The sequence below is a fragment of the Hemicordylus capensis genome, chromosome 1 (genome assembly GCF_027244095.1).
Source record: "Hemicordylus capensis ecotype Gifberg chromosome 1, rHemCap1.1.pri, whole genome shotgun sequence".
Classification (NCBI taxonomy): Eukaryota; Metazoa; Chordata; class Lepidosauria; order Squamata; family Cordylidae; genus Hemicordylus; species Hemicordylus capensis.
In genome coordinates, this window is record NC_069657.1 from 78137870 (window position 1) to 78159236 (window position 21367).

Consider the following 21367-nt stretch of genomic DNA (forward strand, 5'->3'; position numbering starts at 1 on the left):
GAGCTGAGGGCATGCCCTCTCTCCTGCTCTTACTCCCCTGCAATTGGTATTTAGAAACATCTTGCCTCTGAGGATGGAGGTGGCCTGTAGCCATCAGACTAATAGCCATTGATAGACATGTCCTCTCGGAATTTATCCACATCTTGTGGCAGAGAATTCAAAATTTCTTGGCAGCCAGTTTCATGGGATGACCCTTGGTTCTACTGTTATGCGAGAGGGAGAAAGTTTTCTATCAACTTTTTCCAAACCAAGCATGATTTCATAGACCTCTGTCATGTCTCCCCTCCAGTTTTCTTTTTTCTAAACAAAAAAAGCCTCAGTTGTTGTAGCCTTACCTCATAAGGCCCCTGATCATCTTGGTTATATATTTTTGCGAGGAGGTTGGCAGTTTCACATTTGACACTCGGGTGGATGCATCTGGCCCTGATGACTTGTTAATTTTTAATTTTTCCAGAATGTTTAGAACATCATCTCTCGTCACCTCATTCTGACTCAGTTCTTTAGCCTCTGTACCCGAGAAGCCCTGTTTAGGCACAGGTATATGCACAATATCCTCTGTCATGAAGACAAGATGCAAAGAACTCATTCAGCTTCTCTGCAATCTCCATATCCTCTTCCAGAATCCCTTTCACTCCCTCATCATTTACCGGACGAACCACCTCCCTGGCAGGTTTCCTGCTTCTGATGTATTTAAATAAGTTTTTGTTATTACCCTTGATGCTTTTAACTAACTCTTCCTCAAACTCTCTTTTTGCCTCCCTAGTTGTCACCTTGCATTTCTTTTGTTTTGATGCACATTCTGTTAAAAATGCAGTGCAGATGAAGGACATTTGCATTTATACATCTAGATCTGCTACTTGGTGTAGATGGAGAGCATCCACGCTGCATCACCTTCAGTGGGATGTACAATGAAATGCACATCCACATTCTGTTCCAGTGAACAACAGAACATCAGCTGAATTGCTTCAATAATGGGAACCATTCCCTCTCCCCTTTTTTACTTCTCCCCTTACAAACCGATTTGCATACATTCACAAAGAAATTGCCAAAAAGGGGCATTTTTTAGGGATCAAAATATTTGAAAAATGAGCTCCCTCTTTTGGCTCAGCATTGATGAAATGAAATGACTAACTAGGAGTGGGTGCTTGGAATGGTATTAGTGTGGCAATTGCCTTCTAGAGCAAAGTGAACATGTGAAGCAGCTGGTCATATGGATTGCCTACCACTACATAGTTTTCTCCATTCTTTTCAAAATCACCATAATGAATGTTTTGTAGTTATAGAGTGACAGACCACATGGCAGTGAAGAATTCATGTGATGAGCCATTACACACAAATAGCTCACTCTGTTTAGCAGCTGCTACGCAGATGCAATTTCAAGCAGCCTCCACGTGTCAACTAGTGCACGTGAAATGGCTGTCCAAAAAAAAAAGAGTGATTCTCCCCCATTTCATCTTGTTTTTATGGAGTTTCTCTCCAAAGGTGAGTTGAATATGAAAATGTGTCCCTTTCTTCTCTCCTCAAATACTGGGCTCAGACTCCCTCACCCCAAGGGTAAGTTTCTGTAGAAAACTGAACCAGCACATGTTTATTTTGGGGCTTCCCCCGCTTTTCAGTTTCAGCTTTCTTGACAAGGCTATTCCAAGAACTGCGATCCTACCTATAAGCATACCATTTTACAAAGTCAAAAGGACTGATTTAAAATATGCATGGACTTCCAGCAGTCACAGGATACTTTTAGTGCAGAAGAGGCTGCTAATCTCCCGCCTCAGCCTGCTTATCTACTCCATAGAAGCAGGGCAGGCCAAAGGCATGTCTGTCACAGATGGGAGAATCCACACAGTCTGGATTCTTGGTTTGTATTGACTTATTCATAGGGAACAGTGTGGTTCCAATAAAGAAGTCATTACAAAGAGAGAAACCACAACACATTAAAATTCCTAAAAATTCACCCCTTTGCCTGATTCCTTTGGGGGTTGGGTGGTAGTTGGCATCCATGGGGGACTACCACCCAACCCATTTTTATTTCCCTAGGTACTACCCATGGGAAATTATGAGTCACTTTGAATCCCCATTATTCCCTATGGCAGAAATAAAATTAAAAACCAAACAAACAGGACTCTAACACTAACATTGCCAAACACAGGAAAAACTCAAAAAAACCTTTAAAAACCACCTGATTGCCCTACTGCCTTGAGGATTGGGTGGTAGACACTACAGCACACATGGTGCCATGCCACCCAATAACCCATCCCCTAGCCCTTAAAACATTGGCCAAATCTATTCAAATTTGGATCCAATCAAATTTAAATTGACCCAGATTCGAGGCCAGCAGATTCAAGCTTGAATCAAAACAGGCTGATTCAATTCAAACTTGAATCGAATCACAAAATTTGATCTATGCACATCCCTACTCTTCAGTGTACAAGAGCTTTGATTTTGTGCTTCCTGCATTCAGACTTATCTTTCCATTCACTGCATTTTGTATATTGCACATTTTGAATTAATTGATGCAAAATGTACAGGTTCTCAATGAGTATGATTCTAATGTCCAAAGAAAGAGAACAGGGTACCAGTCAATATTGTGGATAATGCCAAGTGGTAATTGGCATCTCTTCTCCTTCACTTCTCCCACAGTGTTTCCCTCGGCGTCATCAGTGGTTGAAAGAAAGTAGCTTTATTATAACAAGCTGTCAGACAATCACAGGTGCAATAAGGTCACAGCATGAATAAAAATTAAATGAAACTATGTTAATAAGTATTTCATATGCACATTTTGGTATGCATACTGCCAACACTATTGTTCCCTGTTCAAAAAAGTAGGTAACATAATGCTTGTCCCAGTAATGATCTTAACCACCCTTTCACTTTCTCATCAAGCTTTTCAAGCAAACCTCCATTGCCAGTGACCTTTTAAAAATCTCTTTAGCTGCCTAGTGTGAACTTAATGTTATGTCACAATTTAATAGAATCTGCAGTACATAGCAGGACAACTGTGTAACAAATTAACATAGCAGCAGTTTCCATGGGGAGTCACAAGATCAGATTAAACTCCATGCTGTTGGTGGATACTGTTTCCCAAGTATTCCACCCCTGGTGTGTTTTCAGGGACTGGCTGTAATTTCACTACTGAACACTACAAAGTTCTGGATATGGGGCAAAATCCACAACATTTGAAGAAATATGATTCAGAAGTAGTTCTTGGTGTGTTGGACCCTTGAAGGAATATGATTCAGAAGTAGTTCTTGGTGAGTTGGACCCTTAGATATGTTTGTAATATATCTCACTTCATGCTCTTGCAATTTAAACTACTATAGATAACAGTACAGGCAGGTTCACACAACTTTTAAAATTGGGGTAAGAGGTGGGCTACCCGGATTTGCATGATCGTCAGAAGCTGCACATTTCCCTCCAGCCCTGGTTTCTCGTGGCAGGACTACCCAGCTTTTTATGGAAGGTGGAGGAGAGCAGAGCCGTCATTCCCCAGATCATTCAGTTGTGAGAACCTGCGTGCCACTCCTCCCTGGGCTACCAGCACTCAGCATACCCTCAAGTACACGGCAGCCATCAAGAGCTGAGCCTACAGGGGCTGCTGTCAGTGGACACGCTCTATGCTCTTGAAGCTGGCTCAGCTTTGGTAGGACCGTGTTCTGATCCTTTGTGGCCAATGGGAGGGCAGCCTCTGACATCATGAAACTTTTTCAGTCTTCTGGCAGGGAAGGGGATGCTGGGAATGCATCCCAGTCCTTGGGGGACTTTCCATGGAGGGGCTTGAAGCTGCCAATTTCAGCAGTGAAGCTTGAAGCTGCCAATTTCGCCAGCTGTGATTGTGTGCCGACTGGGCTGGTGAAGCCCAGCAGAGATGGTGATTGTCTGCTGCGTTCTGGGTAACATCTTGCCTGGGCTCCTACCCATCTCAGAACGATCATGAGAACCGGTCATATGCTTACTTTTGGTTACTGAGATGTCCCCAGCATGTAAATTGAACCCAATCTATAATTCCACAGCAGCCACATTCCTTAGGATTATGCCAGGGTAAATGGGTTGTCTCAGGGATATATGCCAACATTTGTTTGTCATCCCTATTTCTCTTCTTAAGTCTTAAAGAAAGGTGCCACAGTGCTTTCTCAGAAAGACATATGAGGGGGAAAGCCAGTCCTTCCATTGTTTTCCTTTTTTGTTTGCTAAATCAAAAATAATATTGATGGTTTTGATATGGTAAGGAGGAGGAAATACTGTGTTTTGGTTGACCTTCAACTAACACAAGAGTGCTGCAAGGGGAAGCGCCTCCTTCGACCCTTACTCTATTCTTAGAACAGGGCAACTGGCCTTGGATGGGCAGCACCAGCATCACTGTTGCTCAGCTACGTATCTCATGCTGCTTGTAGATTTAGCTTCAGAAGTCGGTGGTATGCCATATTTGTACTGAGTTGGTCTATGCTTGCCTTTCTTGTGCTACACCCCTCTTTAGTCTTTGCCCATTCAGCCTATTTTGGACAAGGAATAAAAGAGCCACTTCTGGTTGTCCCTGCCACAACTGTGCCTATTTACAGGATTCATGAATTAAAATGGGGAAACTTCTGTGTTATGGGAACTCACATCTGTAGGGACCCAGATGTACAGAAGGGCTTTTTCTAAAGGAGTGCTGCGGTATGCAAGCATGTTCCTCAGGGAGACCTGTCAAGCTACCCACTTTTTAATTTTAAACTGCAGAATAAGATGTTCTTATTAGATCATGGGGTTTGGGGGTACTTATCTGCTTGCTTTTTTAATATCAGAAATTTGTAGTCTTTTCATTATTATAAGTTATTATAATGGGTTGCTATCTTTTAAAAAATAGTATGTGCCTATATGGAGTGGTCTGTGTTTAAAATTGTACACTGCCCTATATACCTTGCTTAAAGAGTAGTTCGGAAATGTTATAAATAAAAGTAAAAATCTAACTTCAGACCAAAGAAATGAGCATCATTTTTATTCCTGACAAGGGGAAACTAATGCACAGAAGTAAGTTGTGTTTTAGATCAATGGGGTTTAAGTTAGTTGCGACTGACTTGTCCCATTGACTTCAGCAAGACTTCACTTACTTACGCTGCGCTTATTTACCAGAGATGGTCCCTGTTTTTTGGTATCTGTCCCTGGTTAATCACAGTCTCTGAGGCTCTCCAATATGAGCAGTGTGGAGAGCCATAAGGGGTTTGGCAGGGAGAGCTGGTCAAGCCCGCTCTCCCCGCATACGAGCGGCTAGCCTGCCCTGGGCAGCTGGATCAGCTGCCCACACAATTACTGGCTCCATCACGGAGCTGGTAGGGGCAGCAGGGATGGGGGGGCTGCCTGGCCCCCGCCAGTCCCTGAATGTCCCGCACACATGCGCGGGGTATTCTGGGGAGACCCCTGTGCTGGGAGGCTTGTTTTAGCTTCCCAGTCAGGGGTCTGCTTGTGAGTCGCCATGGCACGGAGCCGCACCATGGCAACTCATGATCAGGTAAATAGGGTTAGCAGAGTGCTTGCTCTGCTAACCTTGTTTAAGGGTGGGGGCACTTACGGAGGTTTGCTGCTGGGAGCTGCATGGCTCCCGTTGCAGCATGTGAGGAGGAGGAATCAGACTGGGCTCCCTTAGCCCAGTTCCTGCTGCTCATGAGAATAGCCTCTCTGTTTTGCATGCAGAAGGCCCGAGGGTCAATACTTGCTCTCTGCAGTCCAGGTAGGTTTGGGAAAGACCCTTTTCTAAGATCCTGAAGAGCCACTTGGCAGACAGTACTGAGTAGATGGACAAATTATACTGACTCAGCTTCCTATGAACCTATGATGGTGGAAGAAGATGGAGCAGTGCCTCAGATGTTGATCGTAGCAGGTGGGCAGCTTCATATGGGAAGAGGTGATCCTTCAGATAATCTAATCCAAAATCATTTGAAAATTACCTTTAACCAAAGAACAAGTATCTTTTTGGCTTTTTAATCAATGGAGGAAAGGCTATTGTGGATTAAAGAAATGTAACATATAGCCAAATGGTTAAGAAACTCCATTAATGTGGAATGGTGAAAGAGGTGTGACTTGTCAAGTGATCCTTGGTGTGAGAACAGCAATACTATAAGCATGTCACTATCTTCAAATGTTGGAATATGTGACTTGAGTACTTGATTGGCTTTAGCTGGATAATCAATTGAAGTCTTGAGACTCGAGGCAAGTCAGAAACAAAAATCGTTCTGTGCTGTTCTTTATGTGGCTTCTGCTGAAGTATACACAGAATGAGGGTACATTATTCAGCTGGTGGCCATGGAGGCAAAGGCTCTCTCTGCCTCTCCAGCTTACATAGCACGGTGGGCACATCTTGTGTCGTTTATCTGACATGGATTAAGCAATTAAAAATGGATGTATGGATGTGGGCCATAAAACCTGCCCCATTTCTTCTCCCTTGTTCCAACTGGCTTATCTGCACCTTCTCCAGACTGGCCTAATTGTAAAGCCACAAAATGGAGATGCTCCAAGTGTGTGTGGGGGCATTTCCATGATCCCAAGGATGTCAGTGCTGCTGACTCACTGTTCGTGCCAGAAGCAAAATGCTGTGATACTCAGTGTAGGGGGAAAGGAGGGAATGAACATTGCAATGATTGGTTGATAGATAAGGTCACCCGGTGCCTCAAGTAACCGAATGAAAATATCTGGGATGTTTCACTCATGTCATTGCTCCCCACAGAGAAAAACAAACAACAGCACCTCTTGCATGAGGTACAGTCTAAAGAGCTTTGACTTCATTCATATTGCGTAGGCATCAGTGTCTATAAATGGATCCTAAAGCTTTTTTTCAGAGTAGTTGCTGGGTGTTTCTGCTTTGATTTTTCCCTGCGATAACCTGGGTCTTAAAGATGTGTTTGATTCATATTGTGTATCTGCCAAAAATAGAACAGACCAAAAAAAACCCCTTACAGGCCCCCCATCGGTGCCCAGCCTCCCAAGTCAAACAGAAACTCCTGTGGCCGTGGCAGAGGCACGTGAGTTGACATTTGTGTTCTTTTTCCCCACCCCGCTCCCCCTCTGCTGTGTCTGCACTTCCCGCTGGGGCAGAAACTGCCAAAATATCTCCTGACAGAAAGCATTCATGTCAAATGTTAATAACAAAGAAAAAACAAGGAAATCTTTTTTAAAATGTTCAGTTCAATTTATCCAACCCATCTGGGATGCCTAAGAGCCCAGTCCTATAATTATGTGTTAGTTATTGTGATGCACAAACAGTGCTCATGTTGTTGCAGCAAGTGGGGCAGAGCTGTCTGGTTCTGCCTGCTGCTGTCAGAGGAAACCATGTGCTCAGCTCAATAGTAGGAGGAAAGCCATGTGCAAAAGTGTGCTTTCTATGCAAGGCAAAAGGCCACCAGGATGCCACATCACTAGGAAATTCAGGATCCTACCTCCTCGCCATTTCTGCTCTTAGCAAACAAGTGCACTTGCATTTCACAGTGCAGCATATCTGGCACTAGAATTCCTAGTCAGTGTAGTAGCTGGTCAGGTCCAGTCAATAGCACAAAGCTACCGGTTGTGACACTGGCTGGGTTCACACAACCACCTGTAAGTATTTGACAAGTAAACACGAGAGGAACCAGAGTTCGTTGGGAGCGTGCACTCCCCGTCAGGCAAGTCACGTGAACGGGCTCAGTTACTAACTTCCACCTTAGATTCTCCATCTGCCGTGAAAACAGGAATTGAATTTAGTTTGACCAAGTCAGTAAAATCTAAAGCAGAAGTGGGCACATTGGTAGCTTCACGCAACATGCCCAGCAAGGGCACATATTCCCCATCATCACCAATTTCTTTCATACCTTCTTGGTTAGTACTTACAGGCGTTAGTGGTTGTGTGAAAAGGAAAAGTCAGGAAAAATCAATTGCTGCTTTTTAAACCAAGGTGATCAAACAGCAGAGTGCCATTTAATAGAGTTTATTGTTAATGGGGGGAAACTTTCATTTCAGGACCCAATCCATCTTTATTTTAAATTTTCATTTATCACATTTTTCATTTACTTATGTTTGGTTCAGGTTTTTCATTCATTGTTTTTGTTTCAGGAGCTCATTCATTTGCTTCTCTCTCTCCCCCCCCCCCCCCGCCACCCTTTTACAAATATTTTGGCACAGCCATCTGTTGGAATGCCATGCTGAATTTTCATATCGTTCAAGAATGTAGCATCATCTCAGGGCAGTGTGGGGTGTGTTTTTTTTTTAAAGGCAGCCCCCACTGATGGCCAACATTTTTAAATCCACACTACCTGAAGACAAAACTTTGTGTCAAAGCAGTAAGGTATTCAATATAGTGAGGCTATTCACACAGTGGGAGGAAATCAGGCTAGCGGAGGCTAGCCCGATTTCCTCTCATCGTGAGAACCACCAGGCTCGGCTGCGAGCCCGGTGGTTCTTAAGCGGGTCACCTGCTTAAGTAGCCCAACAGGTTTTTCTGCTCATGAGTTGCTGCGCCGCAGATCCGTGGCGCAGCTACACATGAGGAGACCCCCAACCGGGAGGCTGAAAAGCAGCCTCTCGGCTTGGGGGTCTCTCCAGCATGCTCTGTGCACTCGTGCAGGACATGCTGGAGCTTCTGGGGGCCGCACGGCCCCTGAACTCCCCAGCCCCCGCGGGCTCCATGATGGCTAAGCCCACTCTCCCCGCTCACCATCCCCAGGCGGCTCCCACTGATCGTGGGAACCAATCAGTGGGAGCCGCCTGAGGAAGCAGAAACCGATCGTGGGTGCCTGCCAGAGGGAAGCTCCACAGAAGAGGTTCTGCTGCCAAAAGGGTAACCTCACTCTGTTCCAAAGGCCAAATGGGGTGGGTGGTAGTCCAGAAAGGAGCCCCATTCATACTCATTTGTAGCTTTTTTGGAATAGAGGTTGTTTGTTTTTTCATTAAAAAGTAAAGCAAACTGAATGGGTCTCAATCGGGTTGTGTCATAGGTCCTACCAGAGCCAGAGAAGGGGGGGGGGGAGTGACTGGGGAAGTGCATCCTTGACTGTAAGGGATTCACAGTAGGCTGTCACCATTCACTTTATTTTGATGTGGGAAAACCCACTCTCTATATGAGTGTGTGTGTGTAGTGACAAAACCCTCCCTATGAGCATTCCTAGGACTCCAAAGGCATATGACTAAGTCATACCCAAAATGAAGAGTAGCACACTTCAGCAACAAGGATTTAATATTAGATTAAAAGAAAAACAAGAGTATGCAATAAGAACAATTATCTCTTCATAAAGCAGATTGTAAGAGAGAGTTTCCATTAACCAGGCAACTCAGATTCAGGCAATACAATAAAGGAAAATAACTTACCTCACGCATCTAACTGAAATGGTCCCTATCCTATTACTCACAGGCAGGGATCTTCCTGCTGTCTCCAGCCTCCTGGCTGTGGCCTTCCCATTTCCCCAGCAGCTTCTCAGCCAGCTGCTTCCTCAGGGTACTCTTGGGACAGAACAAAGCTTTCTCTTCTTCTACTAGTGGCTATCAGTGTAGTTTCCACCCAGTCCTGTGGATCAATTCTTCTCTTTTGATTTCCCTGGGCTTTCCCCCTTATTAGAAAAGGCCCACTGTTGTAAATCTGTTGGCATGGCTGACCCGACAGGATTTACGATCTCTTCAGCTCTATTTGTGTGAGTCAAAATAAAGTTCTGTAGCTAAGAGAAGCAGCTTAGCTGCATGAACGAAAAGCGAAAAATGACTCTCAAGATAAAGTATTATAAACAAAATAAAGTCCCTTGAAACTAAACTAGGTACCCCCCTCTACAATAACTGAGTAATAACTGAAATATCGGAGCAAGGAAGGACAGAACAAGGACAGGCTGAAACAGGGAAGATCGAGAAAGTACAAATACGAGGACGCTGTCTGCGAAAAAAGGCAAAGTTGCTGACAGTGCTGACTTAGAAACCGCATCGGCTTGATACGGGGCTCGAGATAACTGGCATCCAATCAGGCTTTCCTGACTCAGCATTTCTATTACCTCTCCTGTGAGATCTTGCGCCTGGTGTCTCCCACTGAACCTTTCTCTTGAGACGTCTTCTTAACACAGGTGAAATTCCAGCTTCCTCCTGATCAGACTCCTCAGCCCTCATCTCTGTCAGCTGTCCAGATTCCCCTGTCTGTTGCCGACCCTGCTCAGCTTCAGCATTTGTTCTCACAGCCAAATCCTCCTGCCATGCTTCTGAGCCTGTTCTCCCAACCAAGTCCTCCCGTTCCTCCTCTGACATTTCTGACTAAGAGGTCTGAGCCATGACACCCACCCTCCCAGCAGTTGCTCTAAGGGAGGCCTAGTCCTCCCTCAAATCCTTCTCATCACTATAATTTGGTTTTTCATTTGTTACAAAATGATGTGTACCTCTACTTTTTAATAATAGATTTACATTATCCAATGTCCATCTCCCAATGGAAATTAATGATGTCCTTGACATCTAAATTGTTGGAGATGGGGTTCCAGTGCATCAACCTTTTGCACCAACTATCTTAATGACAACTAGGGGCATTGGGAATAGAGATAGTGAGTAAGGGTCTCCCTAGCTGTTCTACCTGTCTCTGCACTATGATCCCTGATTTGACTCTTCAGGTATTTCCTGTGAGAGTCAGATTCCCTTCCTTTTCTCTTAGAGAGCATATGGAAACATATCTCTCTCCCTCCCTCCTTATTCATTATGTAGTTCTTTAGATTAAGGATTAGGTCTTTCCTATCCAAAGTATACTTCACCAATAAATACTTAGTATTTAGTTCTACAAGAACCTCCATGTGTCTTCTCTAAATAGCTGCAACAACTAAACTCTGCGTTCTACCCTGTAACTGGAGTGGGTAGCTTCTTTAGTGCTCTGCTAATTAACGGGGTAAAAATTACAACCCCCAAAATAAATCTCCTTCAGAGATTAACCAAGCCGAATGCCTTAGAATTTGTAGTTTCTCTGCTGCTTGTTTTCAAACTATTTCAGCTGTAAAAGATAAAATGTGCTTGATATCTATCTCCTTGCTTGTTCCTTACTTTGATCTCATGTCTTCACCAGCAGCAGTAACAATGTTGTGGCTAATTCCTTGTGGCTAACTCCTTGTAGAGAAAAAGAGAACTTCATTAAAGGGGGGAAAGGCTGGAACTCAGCTAAAAATGTAGGTATCTGTGCTTTGATAATTATGTCTCTGCACTGTTGATTTGTCCTCCTTATGTCAAGGTTTTCTGTCAGTACATTTCCCCCTTGCTGCTTAAAATTGTGGTTGATCCATCTTGTCCATTCTGTGTGTTTGAAAAATACTTTCTCTGCATAAAGAAATAGCATACCAAGTTGGAACCAGTTTTCCTGACTTGCAATTTTTGTGTGTGCAGAGTTTTATTTCCTAACTAGCTGGGCTGGGTGCACAGCATCTCCGCCTCTAGTTCTCAACCATTCCCCTGCCCCCGTTGTTCCCCGCCCCCCTCCGGAGCTCCTGCCTTTTGGCCAGCAGGTGGGCTGTTCCCCCCAGTGCTCCTGCCTCTTGGCCAGCATGCAGGCCGGAGAGGGAGATTGTGCCACCCTCTCCCCCAGCTGCCGCCACCATCGCCATCTTCTCCCCTGTCCTCGTGGCTAATCGGCAGCTGCTTGCAAACTCTCGTGAGAGCTGCCACGCATGAGATTAGCCACGGGTACGTCTTAGAGAAATAAATATATAGAAGATATGGGTCAGCTCAGACATGATTCTCTTCCTGCAGAGGCACAATCCAGTATGAGATGCATCTTGTGATTGGGGCATAGCTATAATTGAACGGAGAACAGGGGACAAATGTACCTGGGGCCCTCCACCTGGGTGACAGCTTGCTCTTCACTCTGTGGTTGTTAATAGGTTAATATGTTAAAAATGTTTCTGAGCTAAGGGAATGCACGCACACAAGTTTATGAAAGTGTATCAGTTGGTGGGGGGAGTGTAGGATATTATTTGCATAGGAGCTACAGGAAAGGTGTGCTGAGAATGCTTTTCACCATGTGCTTGCTGTTCTTCTGCAGCAAAGACACAGGGCAGGGGAAAGAGAAGAAGGCAGCGGGCCTGGGGCCTCACCTTTGCTTCTTGTCCCAGGGCCATATGATTCTGGTGATCAAGGATCTCAACTTCTACGTTCCAGTTCCTTCCATCTAAGTCTCCTTAGCAAGTATGACTATAGTTGAATTTATACGGGAGATATTGCAGCAGCTATGCATGATGCAACGATGAACAGTTCTTGTGGACTGTGTGGGAATATTCTGAAGGCCATAGGTGCTCTGCAGACCCCTGTTTAAGACTCACTGCCTACAATACAGAGTTTTAAATTTCATATTCTTTGTGTCCTTTACAGCACTCAATTATTTAATGTCCTGATACCCCTCAGCATTGGTCATCCTAGCTCAAGAACGCTGGGTAGTAGACCTTGCGTTGATTCTATAAATGTTTTCTGACTTGGTGTCATAAAGTTGAATAGTTCTCAACTTTCTACAGTGGACAGATTCTCTGGACTGGAGCTATCCCTGGCAAAAACTCATCTGACTTCTTCTGCGAGTGCTTTTGGGCAGTCTAAACAAGGAAGCACCAGGGAATGAAACTTCCCCATCTGCTGCTAGTTTTGAAGTTTTAAAGCTGACCCAGATGCCTTCATGGGATGATAAACAGACAGCTGTGTGTGTTTATTTCAGGTTCAGGTTCTCTATAACTTAATTTTCTCTGTTTTCATCCTACCATGCTATTTTTTAAACATGGAGAGTAGCAGGACTGTACTAGAATGCAGATAAAACAAAATTATTTAGTAACGTCTGACACACAGTGAGAGTGCACCTGTGTGGTGGCTCACTGGTAGAGCATCTGTTTTGTTTTGCATGCAGAAGGTACCAGTTTCAATCTCTGGCATCTCCAGGTGGGGCTGAGAAGAATGTCTGTCTGAAACCCTGAAACCCTGGATAGCCACTGCCAGTCAGGGTAGTGAGCTAGATCAGGGATTCTCAACATTGGGTCCCGAAATGTTATTGGATCTCAACTCCCATAATCCCCAGCCCCAGTGGCCTTTGGTTGGGGATTATGGGAGTTGAAGTCCAATAACATCTGGGGACCCAACATTGAGAATCCCTGAGCTAGATGGTCTGACTCAGTATAAGGCAGCTTCCTATGTAATTGTTTGTTTTTGTGGTTGTGAGGCTGAATGACAAATGCAAATCCAGTGACTTAGTCACTGACTTGATTTGCCCATTGGGGTAAATAACTGGGGGATGCACTCTTTAACAACACTAGTATGGTGTGACAATCAGAAATAGTGAACCTCTTCTCACGACTGGTGAGAAAGGCTCCAGAGTAGGCTGCGGGGAAGTCGGGTTAGACTTGCCTTCCCCGTAGACAATTGCTCCTCCTATGCTGGGCGTGCTCCCTGCAGTGGGGAGGGCTGGGATGTGTCGCCCCAGCCCCCGGAAATACCATAATGCACTGTGCAAATGCGTGGTGCATCATGGGTATCCCCCCTTCCCTCTCTGGGCTCCCCACAGTCTGGCAGCCACAGATGCCAGGTCATCAAAAAACAGGGTTAAGGGAGCACTCACACCCTTAACCTCATTTTAAAGGTTGGCTCCTAAGGCAGGTTTGCCGCCGTGGTGCCGCTAGGATCAGCCCAATCCCGCTGGTTCACACGGACATGCAAAACCATGCTGGGCTCCCTTAGCCCAGTTTTGCATGCACGTGTGAATAGCCTCAGTAGTATCAAGAGCAGGGTTAGACATGGGGTGAGAGGTGAGGAAGTCCAGATATGGAAGCAACAGGGTAGAAGGGTAGTGGCCTCACCATTGTTGTCATAAATGGTTGTTATTTTTGTAAATCCAGGAAATTTGCCAAAGAAATGTTGAGTTAATTTATTAATGATTGATAGAATATTGGAATCACTTTTCTATTAAAGTCCTTGAAGCAACGTATTCATTCATAAATTCATTCATTCATATAAATCAAACATTGAAAACAACCATTCCTTAAAACAAGCAAGAGAAAACAAAGTAGCATTATCAAAGAACTAATTCAAACCATTTCAAACATCTTTGGTCAAGAATTCAAACTCTTAGGCTCTCAGTGTAGGGATATAAAAATCCAGAATATCTTCCAAAGGCTTCAGTAAGAAACTTTTCATCTAGCCATGTCTCGCCTCTAAGAGGATTCTGCTGCACTGCCAGACCTCGGATACCTGCTTGATAGCAAAAGGGTCTGTGGCTTTCTAGTCTTTCTGGGGTAGCTGTAAGGTAGTTGTTACTTTCACACTAGAACAAAGTGGGCTTTAGTCCTATAGTACTTGACAGACACATCCTGACTCATCCCAAGACATAATTGCAGTGTACCCAGCCAAATCTGTAAGAAAACCATCAGTCTTCCACTGTTGGCATCGTCCTCTCTGAGTTGTCTTTGGGCTTAGATGACAGAAGAGTTATTGCAAGCCGGAACTGAATAGCATTACGAAAGGGCTACTGGTGGGTCTTATTTGATGGGCTGGCTGAGTTGCGTTAGCAGAGCTGAAAAGTAGGATCAGGGCAGGAAGAGCAGAGTGTGAGATAGTTCAGACACTGTACACTTGTATGAGTGCCAAACATAATATCTGAATAGGGCTATAGTTATTCACACATTACATTCAACGCATGTACAGTAGTCTAGTTCCTGTTTATACCCTGTATTTGAGCGTTCCAGTGCCCAGGTTCACTTTTAAAAGGAGCACACATATTGAGGCTGTTCACACGATGGGACGAAATCGGGCTAGCCTCCGCTAGCCTGATTTCAACCCCTTCATGTGAACCACCGGGCTCGGCTGTAAGCCTGATGGTTCCTGAGCGGGTAACCTGATCAAGTAACCCGACCCTTAAGCCGGCAGCCCTGGGTAGCCGGTTTGGCCGCCCACACAACTGCCAGCTCCATTACGGGGGCTGGGAGGACCGGGGGCTGTGCGGATTGTTACGGAGCTGGGAGCAGGGGCTGGGAGGATCGGGGGCCATGTGGCCCCCGGAAGCTCCAGTATGCCCTGCATGAGCACGCGGGGTATACTGGAGAGACCCCTGAGTGGGGAGGCTGCTTTTCAGCCTCCCGGTCAGGGGTCTCTTCGTAAGTAGCCGTGGAGCCACACTGCGGCTATTCACGATTGAAAAAACCAGGTTTGCGTAGTGCTCGCTCCGCAAACCCGGTTTAAGTACTGGGCTACAGAAGCGGGTGACCTGCTTAAGAACCACCGGGCTCGCATTCGAGTCCGGTGGTTCTCACGGTTGTAGAAAATTGGGCTAACAGAGGCTAGCCCAATTTTCTACAATCGTGTGAATAGCCTCAGTGCATTTAATCAAGCACAATATCAACAGATATTCCATTTTTCATTCTAAGACGGGGGGCTATTCTCACGATCAACAAAAATGGGGCTAGGAGAGCCTAGCCTGATTTTTGTTGATTGTGTAAGCCACCGGGCTCACAGGCGAGCCTGGTGGCTTACAAGCCAGTAACCCGCTTAAGTAGCCCTCCCTAAAGCCCGGGTTTGTGGAGCGAGCACTCCGCAAAACCCGTGCTTTCTGATCGTGAGTAGCCGCGGTGTGGCTCCGTGCCGTGGCTACTCACGAGGAGACCCTCAGAGTTGAGACAAAAAGCCTCCTCCCGGCTCCAGGGATCTCACCAGCAAGCCCTCTGCACTTGCGCAGGGCATGCTGGAGCTTGCGGGGGCTAATCGGCCCCCGTTCCCCCCAGCCCCCGCTGGCTCCGGCACGAAGCCGGCAATCGTGTGGGCAGCCAATCCGGCCGCCCAGGGCTCCTGCCGCGATCGTCTGCGGGGAGAGCGGGCTTAGCCCGCTCTCCCTGCAGTATCGGCAAAAGCGGGTCTCACTGCTCATGAGAGATGAGACCCACCTCCTGATTTCAGGTTTTGTTTCCTCTGACCATTTGATTAACGTTGATAGTCAACAGTTATTTCCTGTTTTTTAAACAAGAACAGTAACCTCTGATAATGATGTCACTATAGGCCCAAACATCACCAAGGAACACTTGGTTCTCAGAAGAAGAAGGTTTCTGGTCTAATTCTCACTAAGGTGGAAACGCAATATCACTTGATGCTACAGATGAGGGCTCACTTGATTGACTAGGGAATGGGTCATAACTGCTAACTGGGACAAAATGGGTTTGCCCACTTTGGTTCAAATTCAAACTGGGTTGGGCCTGGTACAGTGGTACCAGGTGCCATTAAATTGTATTTTTAAAGGTTTGGCATACTGCTGCTGAGGGTTTTGATAGCCTCGAGGGGTGCTGCTGCAGCCATGCGAGGGGGGGGGGGTCTCCGGCAGTTTCCCCTCCACTCACCAGCCTCCCCGAGTGGTGGCCATTTTTAGGCCACTACAGATACATGTGGGCCATTTGGTTGTGATCTGGTCACGTAAATGGCCTGCATGCATGTGTGGTGGCACCAAAAAATGGCTGCCATGTCCTCAAACAGAGCCAAATGGAATGACCTGGCCTGGAGAGACTTGGGGAGGTCAGTGGGGGAGGGAGAGCCGCCGGAGAACCCTGTGGCTGCAGCAGCATCCCCCAGGGCCAGTCAGCCAAACTTGTTTAAAACTCAATTAATGTCACCTGGTACCCCCAAACTGGCCCCAAACCAGCCCTGTGGGTTCGTCTCAACCTCAAGCCGAAGATTGAGCCCTCAAACTGAACCGGCTCAAGATCGAGCTGGTTCACACAAACAGCATGCATATCCTGACTGCTACATTCTGTTTTTCAATAAACATACCTGTAGAAGATTGTAGTGTTTATTTGACAGCACTGTCTGTGCTGGTGTTGTCGGAGGCAAAGACATGATGGAGTTTCTGAATGGGCTGATGGGAAAGGAACAGATCTGAGTGAAAAGTAACTTAAAACTAATGAAAAGGAAGAAAGGGGCAGCTTGTGTGTTTGTGTCTTTATGAACTGGGTCTCACAATCCGTGAGACTCGGTTTTGCAGGGAGAGCGGGCTAAGCCCGCTCACAAGTGGAGAGGGAACCCTCGGTGGCCGGATTGGCTGCCCATACGATTGCCAGCTCCATGACGGAGCCGGTAGGGGCTGGGGGGGGAGCGGCGGCCATTTGGCCCCCGTAAGCTCCAGCATGCCCTGCGCAAGTGCGCAGGGCATACTGGCGCGATCCCCGGAGCCGGGAGGCAGCTTTTCACCTCCCCTCCAGGGGCTTCCTCATGAGTAGGCGTGGAGCTGCGCCACGGCTACTCATGATTATTAAAACCAGGTTTGCGGAGCACTCACTCCGCAAACCTGGTTTTAGGGCAGGGGCACTTCAGAGGGTGACCCGCTTGCGAACCACCGGGCTCACAGCCAAGCCCCCTGGTTCTTATGATTGGGAAAAATCAGGCTAGGCTTTCCTAGCCTGATTTTCCTCAATCGTGAGGATAGGCCCTATATATTTTCCTACCTGCAAGAATGCTACATTATGATACAGTGGTTTCCTCTAGAATGTGATTCATATTTCAGTATTCTCTCTTCTCGTAAAGATTCCATTTTCTTTCTTCCAGATGTGTCCAGCACAATTAGAATATGCAAAATGTGATGTCTTCCACATCATCACTGAGTTTTACCACAGTTCTCTCCCGTCAACTCTTATGAGACCTCAGGATTTCTTCTACATGTGCAATTTAGTGTCAGTTCACACATTAACCTGTCTGAGTGGTAAAAACAAACAAACAGGGTCACTTCGCCCCTCAATGTAAGGCGGATACATGTGAGGTGGGTACCATTTGACATGTTAGGTGGGTACGCTGCACATGAACATGTAGACCTGGTTTGTGCAATGTTTCTCCCTGCACATCTCCCAGGCAGAAGATGCAAAACTTGTATTTCTGTCATGACATTGAGGCGATTCTCACGATCGGCCGGAAGCTAAGTCCGCTCGCCCCACAAACCCCTTTATGGTGCTTCTCACTAATTGTGAGACTTGCCTCATTGTTGTAAAGAAACCATAAGCAAAGGGAGGAGGTTGTTACAACACATAGGGCAAGACACATGTATGCTGCAGGAACTGTACAGTGAGGGTTAACCTAATACAAAGGGAAGGCAACAAGCTTCTAAGGCAAAATGCTAAACATTTACTGAATGGCAATCAAAATGTACACTCTCATTTTGAGGAATTAATAGAATTTATTTGTAGTGCTACTGGTAGTGCTAGCAAACCAAACTGTTGACATGGGGAATTTCAATTGGCTAAACTCACTTGCACACAGAACAACACAGAGCAGTAGTACATTCAATAGTGATCATTGAAATGAAGGGAATAACCATAGAGTTTTAAAAGAAGTGACTCCTAGTGAGTCTCCTTGGTGTTAAACTAGCTGTTTAACGTGGCAACACTACGTGGAGATGCTATGAGTGCACAAATAATGGATCAGATGTTGAACTGGAGTTTACCACAAGTGCTGAACAAAGTACTAGTTTCAGAGAGGGATTTTATACCCTCGAGACTAAGCTCCTCGGTGGCTTCCACCTTCTAGAATCTTAATCTAGTGGTCTATTACATAGGAACATAGGAAGTTGCCATATACTGAGTCAGACCATTGGTCTCTCTAGCTTAGTATTGTCTTCACAGACTAGCAGCGTTGCAGGCAAGAATCTCTTTCAGCCCTATCTTGGAGAAGCCAGGGAGGGAACTTGGAACCTAGATGCTCTTCCCAGAGCGGCTCCATTCTCTGAGGGGAATATCTTACAGTGCTCACACTTCTAGTCTCCCTTTCATATACAACCAGGATGGACCCTGCTTAGCTAAGGAGACATTTCATGCTTGCTACCATGAGACCAGCTCTCCTTTCCTATGCTTTCTACTAAACTCAGGATTCAAATAAGCTGAATTGCCTTGGGACAGAGCTCACTGTCAGGCTCTTCTCACGATCCATGAGAAGAGCCTCTAGGGGCTTAGCCGCTCTCCCTGCACACGAGCAGGGTGGCAGCCCTGGGTGGCTGGATCGGCCAGCCACACGACTGCCGGCTCTGTTATGGAGCCAGCGGGGGCTGAGAGGATTGGAGGCCACGCGACCCCCGGGAGCTCCAGTATGCATGGTGCTGGACAGATCCCCGAGCTGGAATGCTGCTTTTCAGCCTCCTGGTTGGGGGTCTCCTCGTGAGTTACTGTGGCACCTGCGAGCCCAGTGGTTTACACAAGCAGCAAAAATCAGGCTAGGCTCTCCTAGCCCGATTTTTGCTGCTCATGGGAATAGCATCTATGAGTGTGAGGCTCACACCCTTAGTGGATGATCTAACTGGGATGCTCTGGTCCTCAGTATGCATTTTGGTCAGTTGGCGGGAAAATGGGCTCATAAACTTGGATGGGGAATTGCTCTGTGGAGGCACTTTACTACTATGAAGATTTATATACTGCTTTTCAACAAACGTTCCCAAAGTTGTTTACATAGAGAAATAAAAATAAAGAAAGAAAGATGGATTATCAGTTATCACCTTTTATTTGGGGGAGAGGCGTCATAGTTACCAAAACATTTTTGTGGTTGTTCTAGGGACCTCCTAAGTCATCTGATTTACTCAGAGAACTGTTAAGCCCTTTTGTTATTGTTATCAAGCATGGAGAGAAGTGCCCTGGTGCCAAACCTTCTCTCACCTTCTGTTGCCAAATGTTTTGTCTTGTTTGGTCTCTGGTAATGTCAGTGTGGACCTGAAAAGTCCTGGTACTGCCTAAGAGACCCATAAGCATACAGTTTAGGCTGAAAAGGAGGTTACTCCTAACAAGGTGGTGATTGCTATTTCTGCACACCAACTGTATGTACATTTGAATTAACTCTCAAAAAGAATGTGCAAACCAAGATTTTGCAGGCTGCATGAAAATTACAAAATTATTTTGACATGCATTAAATTGAAATCATGCAGACACGCAACTGCAGAATAACTGTATTAAACTTCCCATAAGGAGAAGGACAAATGTAATTATAACTTGGCCTCCAATTTGCAGATATTGCATGGCACTTTCTCCAACAGAGGGAAAATATGTTTATACAGTAAAATGAGGAGAGATAATGAAAATTAAGCCTAGGCTCATCTAAGTCTATGCACAGCAAATCCAGGTCACACGTTAGCTAAGCGGGGGTATATCTGCTCCTTTACCAACTGAAAGGATCATTGGCCAGGTGAGTGTGTGAACTGCCTTCTGACATTGGATTTTAGGGCCCAATACCATTACTGTTTTGACAGTAATGCCAAGGTCTATCTGGTTTTGATAGGCTATACACCAATTAACCACCAGCCCAAGTGATGTGCACCACACTGCAAGTCTGTTGTGCATTACTCACATGTCATTGCACAACCGTAGCATGATAGATCATGAAAGTTGCTGGCATCTGTTGTGTTTGGATGTTTGCTCAGGAGCAATGGAAACACTGGGAAGTCCCACGGTACACTATTTCTGGTACAAAGTGATCTTTTGACTGTTCTTTTCACAACCTGCTGCCTTTTAGTAGAGGGACTGGAGGATGTAGAGACAGCCTAGATTTCTTTCTGCACAGCATCCCCAAGGGAGAGGCACATGAAAGGGATAGAATAGCAATAGAATGCAGGGAGAATAGCCAGTTGGAGAATCAAGGGACACAGTGAGTATTCCAAAATGCTTAGTGAGAGGAAGCTGTCAGAACTATTTTTTTCTCTAATGTAAATTTCTTGTCTACTCTACTCTACCTGCCCCTGGAAAAGCCTTAGAGAGTTGTGATCAAGCCAAATAGATGGCCCACTCTACATAGATTATTCTGTATGTTTTTTAAAACTATGGCCATTGTGAGCCAGTACTTAAGGGCTTTGAAACTATTCAACTTGCAAGCCATTGCTCTTGCCCGCCACCTTTGTGCTGTATTTGATCTTCAGACTTGCAGCATGTGGCTTTACCCACTGTATATTCCCAGAACATGACTGTGTAAAGCTCTTAGTAAATATTTTGAGTTTTATCATTTCCAAAAGGAGCCTGTTCTCACATGCAGCCTAACCCAGGCGAGGGAAGCCCAGCCTGGGTTAGGCTATGCTTGAGAACCACCAGGATTGGGCCTGATCCCAGTGGGCCAGTGCCCCCTAGCCCAGCTTTTTAGCCCTGCTTAAAAACATAAGAACAGCCCTGCTGCTTCAGGCCCAAGACCCATCTAGTCCAGCATCCAGTTTCACACAGTGGCCCACCAGATACTGCTGGAAGCCTATAAGCAGGAGTTGAGGGCATGCCCTCTCTCCTGCTGTTACTCCCCTGCAACTGGTATTCAGAGGCATCCTGCCTTTGAGGCTGGAGGTGCTTTCATGGCTCCGGGATTATGTGTCTCCTCAGGCTGCATTCAGCCTGAGGTGATACAGAAACAAGCATCTAGAGTGCCTGTCTCCTGTGGGAATCCCCCAATGTCCTGAGCTTGGCACGTGGTG

General features: G+C 45.9%; 1 protein-coding gene across 9 annotated transcripts in view; it reads left to right on the forward strand.

Moving 5' to 3' along the window:
* The window catches only part of SLC8A3 (solute carrier family 8 member A3), a 268007-nt gene that overhangs the window by 163336 nt on the left and 83304 nt on the right, over positions 1-21367 (forward strand). Inside the window, exon 1 of one of the 9 annotated variants that reach the window (XM_053257268.1) lies at positions 3045-3248. The exons of 7 other annotated variants lie outside the window; for them this stretch is intronic. The gene's annotated coding sequence lies outside the window, so the exon portion shown is untranslated. Of the gene's footprint in view, positions 1-3044; positions 3249-21367 lie in introns of those variants that run through there. One more of the 9 variants, XM_053257259.1, reaches the window with a different exon arrangement.